The following is a 12,133-nucleotide window of genomic DNA, read 5'->3' as shown; positions in this document are numbered from 1 at the left end:
AGGCATCTTTCTGAAACTTGCGTTGAAAAATGTGTAGTCTGGCCACAGTTGAGGACAGGCTGTAAGGGGTGAGTTGCCCATTCTAATATTGTCAAATTGGTTCAGACTATGAAGAAATAGAGTCATGGAGCATGGAATGAAACAGTTTGGTCTGTGCCGACCAGATATCCTAAATTAATCTACTCCTATTTGCCAACACTTGGCTCAAACCCCTTTAAACTTTCCTAATCGTACACCCATCCAGATGCCTTTTAAAAGTTGTAATTGTACCAGCCTCCACTCTGGCAGCTCATTCAATACATTTACCATCCTCTGTGTGAAACAAGTTACCCCTTAGGTCCCTTTTAAACCTTTCCCCGATCACCCAAAACTAATGTCCTCTAGTTCTGGCATTTCTTGAGGCAAATTAAATGTCTCACGTTTTTTCTCATCCTTTGGTCCCTAAACCTATGCCCTCCAGTTTGTGACTCCCCTGACCGAGGGAAAAGATATACAAAATATATACAAAAGATATACAAATGTCGAGCCACAGGGGGGAAAAAATTGTGGTTCAACTTTTTTTTCCTCTGATTGGCATTTGGACACTTCAAATCTGTGAAGAGCATAATGCGCATGCCCCTCGGTGTCAGCAAGCACTGCGCATGTCCGCTGGAGTCAGCAAAAGACTGTGCATGCTTCTGGTTGTACACACAAACGACTCATGACCTACTTTTGATGTACCAATAGAGAACTCGGGAGGACCGGAAGTTGTCTTGTCCTCCTGCCAATCAGAACACCGCTATTGCCTGAATGCGGAAGTTGGATAATGAGCTTCTGAAGCCCCTGCTGCTGCTCCTGTCTCTCTGAATGAAGATTGAGCTTTACCCCAAACTGCAACTTTCTTCCTCTGTCCAACAACTGTGAGTACAGCACTCTCTTTTCTCGACATCTGTTCCACTTTTTTTTCATTCTGGCGTTCAATTGTTGACTTGCAACAACTGAAAGGAAAGGGAGTGAATTCAGGGAGGGGACAGAGTGTAGAAATATTGATCGACAGTGTGGTGCTGGAAAAGCATAGCAGGTCAGGCAGCATCCGAGGAGCAGGAAAATCGATGTTTCGGGCAAAAGTCCTTCATCAGGAATTTTCCTGCTCCTCAGATGCTGCCTGACCTGCGTGCTTTTCCAGCACCACACTCTCGACTCTAATCTCCGGCATCTGCAGTACTCACTTTTTTGTCTAGAAATGTTGGTCCAGATCTGTGTCTCAATTGGCAAATATATGGCAAATGCATTACCACAATGTGATAATATAGCCTTTGCTGTGGAAAGCAGAAAGGAGGTGCATTGTTTTAATGGTGACATGTTGGGATATGGAGAAAGTGAGGAGTGCAGATGCTGGAGATCAGAGTTGACAAGTGTTGCCCTGGAAAAGAACAGCGGGTCAGACAGCATCCGAGGACCAGGAGAACCGTTCATCAGGAATGTTATGTGGATGTACAAAGAGGTTTCAGTGTCTTTCTACACCACTCAATACCCGTTGTCAGACAGGTGCACTAAGCAGTCAGCAGGGCAAGTGGTGTATTAGCAAGAGGAGCGAAAATGTGTTGCTGGAAAAGCGCAGCAGGTCAGGCAGCATCCAAGGAACAGGAGAATCGAAGTTTCGGGCATAAGACCTTCTTCAGGAATTGAGTTCAGAAGTGGGGTGGGGCCTTCCTGCAGTTAGGGGGACATTGAATATATTCAAGGCTGAGTTCAGCTGATTTTTGAACAACAATGAAGTGGATGGTTATGAGGGAACAGAAAAAATGGTTTTAAGAACAGTTACAGAATCGTACAGCACAGAAACAGATACTTGCTTTCATGCTGACTATATTCACAAACTAAACTAGTCCTACCTTGTTTGGCCTATATATCTCTGAACCTTTCCTATTCATAAGAGCAGAAATTAAGCCATTCAGCCCACTGGGTCTGTGGCTGATAAGTGTCTCAGCCCCATTCTCCTGTTTTCTCCCTGTAACCCTCGATCCCCTTGATACTCAAGAACTGTTTCTGTCTCAGTGTTAAATATCCTCAGTTACCTGGCCTCCACAGCCTTCGGTGGCAATGTATTCCATCAGTTCACCACTCTCTGGCTAAAGAAATTTCTCCTAATCCCAGTTCTGAAAGGTCTTCCCCTACTCTAAGGCTGTGCCCTCGGCTGCTAGTCTCTCCTTCCAATGGAAACATCTTCCCAACATCAACTCGTCCAGGCCATTGAGTATTCTGTTTGTTTCAATTAGATTCCCCTGAGTGTGGCCCTGTTAATCAGCATGAACCAGACCCTTCAGGAGGAGGTACAGCAGGGATTAGGTTCAATAAAGTGAGAATGGAGGGAGTGTGTGGGATAGTGATTTTGTACTTCCAGGGAATAAGAATTACAGAAAGTTTGCTATAAATTAGAATTGATTGGATGGGGCAATGGGCCAGGGAGTGGCAGATGGAGATTAATTTAGGGAAATGTGATGTTTGCATTTTGGTAAGGCAATCCAGGCAGCACAGTTAAGGGAGTGTTTCAGAACAAAGAGACCTTGGTGTGCAAGTTCATTGTTCCTTGAAAGTGCAGTCTCGGGTAGCCAGAACAGTGAAGAAGGCATTTTGTATGCTTTCCTTTATTAGTCAGAGCACTGAGTATCGGAGTTGGGAGGTCATGTTGTGGCTGTACAGGACATTGGTTAGGCCAGTTTTAAAATACTGCATTTAGTTCTGGTCTCCCTGCTACAGGAAGGATGGTGTGAAACTTGGAAAGGGGTCAGAAAAGACTTGAAAAGCTGTTGCCAGAGTTGAGGGTTTGATCTACAGAGAGAGGCTGAATCGGTCAGGGATATTTTCCTGGAGCATTGGACATTCAGGGGTGACCTTATAAATATTTATAAGGGGCATGGATAGGGTGAATGCAAAACTAGAGAGCATATGTTTGAGGGGAGAGGGGAATGATTTAAAAGGGACATGAAGGGCAACTTGTTTCACGCAGAAGGTGGTGCATGTATTGAATGAGCTGTCGTAGGAAGGGGTGGAGCCTGATACAATTACAGCATTTAAAAGGCATCTGGATGGGTACAAGAATAGGAAGCATTTAGAGGGATATGGGCCAAATGCTGGTAAATGGGACGAGATTAAGTTAGGATATCTGGGCGGCACATATGAGTTGGACTGAAGGGTCTGTTTCTGTGCTGTATGACTCTCTGGGTCTTTGGTGAAACTAGAAATGTCATTGTGAAGACTGGACTTTCAGAGCAGCCTTCAAAGCTGTTTTGTCCTTACTGGGAGTAGAAGAAGTTACAATAAAATCTTTCATTTATGAGACTGCACCTGAGTGAGTGAGTACATCTGAGATTTTGGTGGAAAGTGGGATTTCATTGCACTGTGGGGATGAAACCCTACCCTATCCAGTCATTTCTGCTGGTAGTTGAGACCAGACCTCAAGATTAGTTGGAGTAGATTTAGGACAGAGATGAGGAACTGCTTTTCCCAGAGAATCGTGAATCTATGTAATTCTCTGCCCAGGGAAGCAGTAGCGGCAGCTTAATTAAGTATATTCAGGACACAGTTAGATGGGTTTTTGCATGGTAAAGGTATTAAAGGTAGTTGGGACAATGCAGGGAGGAGAAGCTGAGACAATGGAGAGATCAATCATGACCTAAATGAATGGTGAAGCAGGCTCGATGGGCCAAATGACCTACTCCTGCTTCTATTACTATGAAACTCTAACCCTGCATTTCCCATGGCTAACCCACCTAACCTGCACATCTCTGGGCACTATGGACAATTTAGCATGGCCAATCCAAATCCAGGCCAGTGAGCAATACAGTGATGTGAAAAATGAACATCCGAGAACGACAGAAAGACATGGAGAGTAAATGTCCCAGCAATCAAAACTGGATTCTAAAGATCACAAAAACTGAAACTAAAAATGGTATGTCTGAATGTGTGCTGCATTGCAGCAAAAGCGAATGAATTGACTGCACACGTTGAAGGGAACTCCTTCAATTAAAATATGGGACTCCTTACAGAGATATGGCTCCAGGATGACAAGGATTGGATCCTCAATATTGAGGAGGTGATCAAATGGAAAGCAAGATAAAGGTAGAGGGTGCACAGGTAATCAAAGCACTGATCACAGGGTAACCTGGTGTCAGCTCAGATTTCAGGTCCTGATTTCTCACCTCTCCTGGATTTCTGCTGATGATTTCACCCCCCTTTTTTTAACACCTTCTGGAACAATAAGTCAATCCAGACCCACAATCTCCCAGCCTGTTAACCATCCAGACATCTAGTGTAATCATTAGCAGGGAATAAAACAAGAATTGTGAACCAAAATTAGAAATAAGTCGGTGCTTGTGCTTTATATTGTTCAATAGGAAGTAAACCAGAAATTCTATTCTCCCAGGATTCCTACAGTGCCTTATTTGAGGAATTCTCTCACCCTTACATCGAGCTATTAGTACCCACTATGATTTACAACAATATTTATACCAACAGAAAAAAAAGTATCTGTTGTCAAATTGATATAGAGATATACAGCATGGAAACAGACTTTTTCTCTCTCACATGCACAAGTCCATGGGGGTGAATTTGTGTTTGCAGAATGATATTTGCATATGCATTCTATTTTCCTCAAAAAATGCACAATCTGCAGGCAGTTAATATATGTAATATTTTGTAAATTTCACATTGGAAATAGAACCAGTCTGACACTAGACTGGGATACAGACAAATTCTGACCTCACATCTTTAATGCATTGTTTGAGCTGAAGTGTCTCCTTTTGTTACAAAGCCTTAAAGTTATCCTGGGAAGGTGCCTTACAGGAAGTTCTGGGATTTACATATTAATGATATCTGCAATCCATTGTAAAAGATGAAAGACTTAACGATCCAGATTTGTTCAATATATCATTTCAATGCCAGGACACTGTAATGCTTTTCCAGAAATTCTGTGTCTTATGATCTTACACTCCACAACCACCTGATGAAGGAGCAGCGCTCAAAAAGCTAGTGCTTCCAAATAAACCCATTGGACGATAGCCTGGTGTTGTGCGATTTTTAACTTTGTCCAGGTAAGGTTTGATTGGCCAGGCCAAATTACCCATAGTGCCCAGGGATGTGCAGGTTAGATGTATTAGTCAAGGGGTAAATGTAGAGCAATAGTAGTAGGGGAATGAGTGTGGTGAGGTTGCCATTTGGAGGTTGGTGTGGACTTGTTGGAACAGTGAGGGTTCTGTGAAGAGAAGGGATTTTTGTTAACTGTTCGGGGCGGGGGGGAGTTGGGAAGCGGTGGGTGGAGTGCGGGGTAGGAAATTTGTTCACTTGTAGCAACTGGAGTGAACCCAGGGAGGGAGCAGACTCTGCAAACTCAGATATGTGTCTTAATTACCCGGGTAAGGAGGGTTGGAAGGATAGGGTGTTGCTGTTTTCTCTAGTGCGTCAGAGTGTGAGGGGTAACCTGATAAGACTTTTTTAAAATCATGAGGGGCATGGGTAAATAGACAAGGTCTTTTCCTTGGGATGGGGAGTCCAGAACTTGAGGGTAATAGATTTAAGGTGAGGGCAGGGGGAGGGAGACTGCAAAGAGACCTAAGGGGCAACATTTTCACGCAGAGGATGGTGCATGTATGGAATGAGCTGCCAAAGGAAGTGGTGAAGGCTGGTACAATGACAATATTTAAAAGTCATCAGCATGAGTGTATGAAAAGGAAGGGTTCAAAGAGATATGGACAAAGCGCAGGCAAATGAGACGAGATTAATTTTGGATATCTGGTTGGGCACAGAAGAATTTGACCGAAGTGTCTGTTTCTGTGTTGTACATCTCGATGACTGTGGCTTTCCACAAATGTTTGTCATGTCTGTATGTTCAGTTTCTCTCTGGTGGCGGTGTCAATGCCTTGATGTCTCATTTTGCTTTCCTCCCCAATTCCTGGGAATGTTAACCATTTTGTCTGGTTGTTCTTCAAGAACCTGCATTGCAGGTTCACCCTGAATTGACATTTTTTTGCTTCCCAAAATCCGACCTGCACACTCTCAGCAATATCCCAGTGTTGTGAAAGATATTAAATTTCAGGTGGAGTTATCCAAAACTCAGAGATGTCAGTCTTGACGTTTTTGCTTTTCTGCCCCTATAAGATCCTGAATCAACACCTTCAGGAGAATGAGTTAGAGCGGAGGGTGGGGGGGGGGGGGGGGGGGGGGGGGGGGGGGAGGTGAGAGAGTGGGATAATGCTTTCAATTTTGTGGAATAACAACACAAACAAAATGCTTGTTCTGAATTTTTATTCTGGACTGACAGTAATGAATTTTGTAATCTCTTTTGACAGAGTATTTGAAGATCTGAAGACGGAAGTTTCAAATTCAACAGATGAAGAACTTATGCTCAAAATGTCGACTCTCCTGCTCCTCGGGTGCTGCCTGACTTGCTGTGCTTTTCCAGTGCCGCACTTTTCGATACTGACTCTCCAGTGTCTGCAGTCCTCACTTTGACGTCAATGTCTGACAGTCACTCAATCCATCGGGACCACAACCATTTTTGACTGATTCTGTGAGAAGGAGCAAAACGTTTTGGTTCCTGTTTCAGTCCGTTCTCGGCATCAGTGGGACTGGATGAGAGACCCTACTGTTGGAGTGCACTGAGTGTGGAGCCTGAAACAGTTATAAGGCCTGGGAAGAGGAATTCACGGAGGGGAGGAGCTCTACATGTGTTGTGTGCAGCTGAAACTTTGGCCATGGAGAAACCTGAGGAATCCTGCCCCATGGAGAAACCGTGGAAGTGTGGCGACTGTGGGAAAGGCTTCCATTTCCCATCTACTCTGGCGATTCATCGTCTCAGTCACGGGAAGGCCTTCAGCAATTCCTCCGACCTGGTGAGGCACCGGCGGGTCCACACCAGGGAGAGGCTCTTCAGCTGCCCCGAGTGTGGGAAGGCCTTCAGCAATTGCTCTGACCTGTTGAGGCACCGGCGGGTCCACACGGGGGAGAGGACCTTCAGGTGCTCCACATGCGGGAAGGGCTTTACCCAGGCCTCCACCCTGTTGGCCCACCGTCAGGTCCACACTGGGGAGAGGCTGTTCCTCTGCACCGAGTGCGGGAAGGGCTTCAGCAATTCCTTCGCCCTGCTGACCCACCAGCGGGTCCACACAGGGGAGAGGCCATTCCCCTGCACAGAGTGTAGGAAGGCCTTCAACAGTTCCTCCGACAGGCTGAAGCACCAGCGGGTCCACACGGGGGAGAGGCCCTTCAGCTGCCCAGAGTGCAGGAAGGGCTTTACCCAGGCCTCTGACCTGCTGAGGCACCAGCGGGTCCACACAGGGGAGAGACTATTCACCTGCTATCAGTGCGGGAAGAGCTTTAGCCGCTCCTCCCACCTGCAGAGACACCAGAGAGTTCACATGCCATCGCAGGGGGTTTAAAACAGCGACGGCTGAGTGCCTTTATTGACTGGACTATCAACCCAGTTCCGGGAGCTGCCAAGGCACATGGCGGAATTGGAATTTGGTTAGAAATAGAGTTCAGAATCTAACAACAAAACAATTGTCAGGGAGGGGAGGGGGAACCCCCATCTGATTCACTCACAACCTTTTAAGGGAAGGAAACTGCTGATGTGGGAACGGATTCACTCACTCGTCCCAGTGCATCCTTTACCTGGACTGGCTTACACGTGACTTCAGACCCACAGCAGTCTGGTTGACTATTCTGCACTCCTTCCCCCCCCCCCCCCCCAACTCCAGCCGATGAGGGGGGAGAAATCTACTTGGAGACAAGGTATGGGTTTAAATTGGTGTATGAGGTAATACTTCTTCTAGTTTATGGCTATACCAAGGATCCAATTACAAAAGGAGAAAGTGAGGTCCGCAGACGCTGGAGATCAAAGCTGAAACTTTATTGCTGGAACAGCACAGCAGGTCAGGCAGCATCTAGGGAACAGAAGATTCAACGTTTCGGGCACATGCCCTTCTTCAATTACAAAAGGGCAACTCTGTGCTGACAAATAGTAAAGAAAGTGGGGGTGAGGGGGCAGGGGGAGAAGTGTGTGCGCTTTGACCTTGAGCTGTTTTTAAAAAAAAGATACTTTTTCTACACCTTTTTGCTGGGGGGATCCGAAGCTGTAACAAGGTTGGGTCGCAATAAAGGTTACCTGAACTTACTGCTGGGCTCAGACTCTCATTGAAAGCTTTGAGCTCCAGATGGTTTTTGTTTAAAAGCTGCTCATTTCTTTCAGCTTCCTGCGCTAAATTTCCAATGTCATGTATCAGATGGAGCAGTGAATGAGTAGCTAGTATCATTAGAAATTGTAAATTTTTTAGGAATGCAGGCACTGCAATGTTTTATCAGCAGTGTAAAGTTTCCTGGCGGAAGTGTGGGCTGTGTTCACCAGAAACGTTGTGGAGGTGTCAGTGTTGGACTGGAGTGCACAAAGTTAAAATCTCACAACACCTGGTTATAGTCCAACAGGTTTATTTGGAAGCACTAGCTTTCAGAGCACTGCTCCTTCATCAGGTAGCTGTGGAGCAGGATCAGAAGACACAGATTTTATAGCAAAAGATCACAGTGTCATGCAACTGATAGGATATATTGAACAAACCTTGATTGCTGTTAAGTCTTCCATCTTTTAGAATGGTTTGCAGGTTTCTGTTCATTAATATGTAAATCCCAGAACCACTTTTAATTCATGTTCTCAAGATGACTTAAGGTTTTATAAAAATAGGTAACATCTCAGCTCAGACAATGCATGAAAGGTGAGAGGTTCGGTCTGTCTGTATCCCCCCAAACTTGAATCAGACTGGTTCTATTTCCAAAGTATGAGTTGTTAAAATATTACATGGATTGATTGCTTTCATTAGCTGCCTGCCGATTTTTCCACAAAAAGCACACGTTGAATCTATCTGCAAATATAATACTGCAAACGCAAATTCATCCCATGGACATGTATGTATGTGCGTGCATGAGAGAGTAGTGTGAGTGTGTGTGTGTTTTTGTATGATGGAGTATGAGCCTGTGAGAGGGTGTGTGCATTGGTGGATTTGTGTGTGTCTGAGATAGACCATGTGTATGAGAGAGGGTCTGTGTGAGGGTGAGAGAGTGTAGGGTGGAGTGGGGTCACCCAAGGTTATCCTCATGGGTTATGAACTTGGCCATCAACCTCTGCTGAGCCACTGGAAACAGTTAAGCAGTGACATAACACACATTGGAGAGGATAGAGTGGCACTTGTCTCACAGAAGGTGGGAGGCTCTGGATGCTATCATCCAGGGTAAACACACGCTGGAGGACCTTCGGCTCAGATAGATTCAGCTGGAAGCCAGGCTGCAGACACGGTGGTGGTGGTGGGTGGGGGGATCTTAACCGGACACTTTATTCTGGGAGACAGTCATTCCCCTCAGGACAGCCTTCTGATTGGGTCAGGGATTGTCTCTGTTCTCTGCAGTTGCCAGCTGGAGGCCAGATTACATTGGTGTCTGCCTGGTGCCAGGATTCAGGAACCGATAAGAAGAGGGAGAGAGAATGGATGGTGGTGTCTCTACCTGGGAAATGGCTTATTTTTAAAATTAAGAATAGCTAAAATGATATATTCAGAAACATTATTAAACCATGTTCAATTTCTTAAAAAAAGCTGCAGACATCTTTTGAAACTCACATTGAAATATGTGCAGTTAGGCCACAGGTGAGGACAGGCTGTAATGGGTGAATGGCCTATTCCTCGTCTTGTGAAATTGGCTCAGACTATGTCAAAAAAGAATCATAGAATTGTAGAGCACAGAAACAAAGCCTTCGGTTCCGACCGATATCCTAAATTAACCTAGTCTCTTTTGCCAGCACTTTGCCCATATCCCTGTAAACCTTCCTATTCATGTCCCTATCCAGATACCTTATAAATGTTGTAATTGTATCACTTCCTCTGGAAGCTCATTCAATTTACGCACCAGTCTCTGCATGAAACAAGTTGCCCCATAGGACACTTTTAAGTTTTACCCCCCTCACCTTAAACAACTACTACTTCTGTACCTCCCCACCCCAGGGGAAATACCTTGTGTATTTACATTATCTATGCCCCTCATGATTTTATAAACCTCGATAAGGTTACCCCCCTCAGCTTCCAATACTCCAGGGAAAACAGTCCCAGCCTTTTCAGCCTCTCCCTGTAACTCCAAACCTAATGTGGGATATAAATGAATTAATGTTATTTCTGCAAGTATAAATTCTGATACAGAATAGGAATGAGAAAATACATATTCAGCAAAAAGAAAGCATGAGACGGGATTACAGAACAATGGTGGGTATATGGGCAATCAGGAAAGCATCTGTTTCCCCCTTACACGGGGACACAGGAACAAACCCTAATCAAAGAGGTCAAAGTGGCCTCTGGATGGAAATAGATGCTGATAGAAGAAAAGATATGCCTAATCAATAATCTATAATAGACTGACGTCAAACACCCTTATGGGAGTCAGAGATAAGAGTTTGTCACGGACAAAACAGGATAAACAGAAGTTGTGGGATCAGTCTGAAGGAAATGAGTGACGTAAGCGAAGCAGGGAACAGACAATGGAATAAGGAAAAATATGGGGATTCAAACTGTATAAATTTCGAGAGTTTGTTGGATTTAGTGTGCATTTTGTCATTACCTTACCTGGTAATGAGACAGGGCACCCACCTATAGGTGTATAAATAAATGGCGGATTCAGATATTTGTCTCGGACTGAAATTATTAAAGTGAGTGAGCTTTTGTTTCTCACAATTGGGGGCTCGTCCGGGATTTTCTTCCATCACCGGGGGGAGTGGCTGGCCTTGGACACTGGGAAGACGCGTCCCGTTCCCCATTGAGGAACGGTCTCGTGTCCCGGTTTGGTCTGCTCCCTTGGGTGACTGATGTGAATCCTATAAGAGAGACATCTGAATCAGACAGTGATAGGAGCTCGATAGAAAATACGGTGACAAAAGGGGCCAGGCAACTCTGTGCACAGACCAAGGTAAGAAAATTGACTTTTAAGTATTGCCTTGGTGGCCGGGATTGAGTTTTAGTAGTTAATAAGGGACTAACGAAGGAACTCAATATGGCTTGCGCTTTGGGTAAGAAAAAAAGCCTCCGGAGAAACAAAGTAAGGAAAAGACAATGGAAATGGAGGCGGGGTCCCTTACAACATTCCTCCGGAAAGTCCTTTGGGCAGGATGTTGTGGAAATTGGCAAAATAATACTTGTACAAGGAAGAAAGATGATTAAATATTGTTGCTTTGTATGGACTAAGGACTCCATTCTTCGTCCCGCTGTCTTCTGGCCAAAGTACAGATCGGACGAAGACTGGGTTTGTGAATATCTGAGTTTATATGTCAATGTGTGAGAGAGTGAGAGAATGAAAAGAGCTGTACAGCTGGTAGGAAGTTTAACCCTTTGTGATTTGGTTTGAGTGAACATTTGTTTGTTGGTGATTGAATGCTTGTGTTTTATTCCCTGGAGCTTGAGTTCCAGGACTGTTTTGAATCTGATTTTTGTTATGGAAATTTAACATGATTTCTTTTAAGGTTAAGGATTCTATTGTGATTATGAAGAAAAAAAAAAGGAATGATAACTTCTGTTCTTTTTACAGATCATGACTGCCTTACTATCAGTTTCTAACTAATCTCTTTTATCTTTACATAAAAGCGATTTATGGGGGACAGTTGAAGTTTCAGTTCAACATTAGATTGTAGTAAAAGCAAAATTCTATAGTTAATATCTGTGACCTTGGATTCAGCCATTGTTCATGCATTAGAAGTTTTTTTTTAAAAAAACTTGAGTAGACAAATTCTTTTAAGGCAAGTTCTGATTATTTTACGACTTATAGTATTGTAATTGAGCAATGATTGGTCAGGACTATTTAAGGAAACTAATTCTGGATCTAAATTAAAGGACTAAAACTGGGTAATTACAGTGAATTGCAAAATTGGGAACTGTATGCATTTTGCATTTTAACTATTAAATACTGAAGAAATGAACGTAAATATATGTAAATATATATAAATATATTTATAAGTTAGGAACAGGCTTTGAAGGTTAGTCAAGCATGAATTGATGAATTGGTGTTTGAAGTTATGGGGAGCTAGAAATATTGCAATATTTCTTTAAAAAAAAAGAAAAGGGGAAAAACGTAACGA

General features: G+C 44.0%; 1 pseudogene across 1 annotated transcript; it reads left to right on the top strand.

Annotated features, from left to right (window-relative positions):
• Positions 1-733: 733 nt before the first annotated feature.
• LOC148144286 (uncharacterized) lies at positions 734-8,143 on the top strand (annotated as a pseudogene). The gene is made up of 2 exons (XR_015751435.1): positions 734-899; positions 6,327-8,143. The product of XR_015751435.1 is annotated as an uncharacterized LOC148144286 (transcript).
• The last annotated feature ends 3,990 nt before the right edge of the window (positions 8,144-12,133 follow it).

Source organism: Chiloscyllium plagiosum, unplaced genomic scaffold, assembly GCF_037043375.1.
Source record: "Chiloscyllium plagiosum isolate Xiang-an unplaced genomic scaffold, Cpla_swu_hap1 HiC_scaffold_27, whole genome shotgun sequence".
Lineage (NCBI taxonomy): Eukaryota > Metazoa > Chordata > Chondrichthyes > Orectolobiformes > Hemiscylliidae > Chiloscyllium > Chiloscyllium plagiosum.
This window is presented reverse-complemented; position numbering and strand designations above follow the sequence as displayed.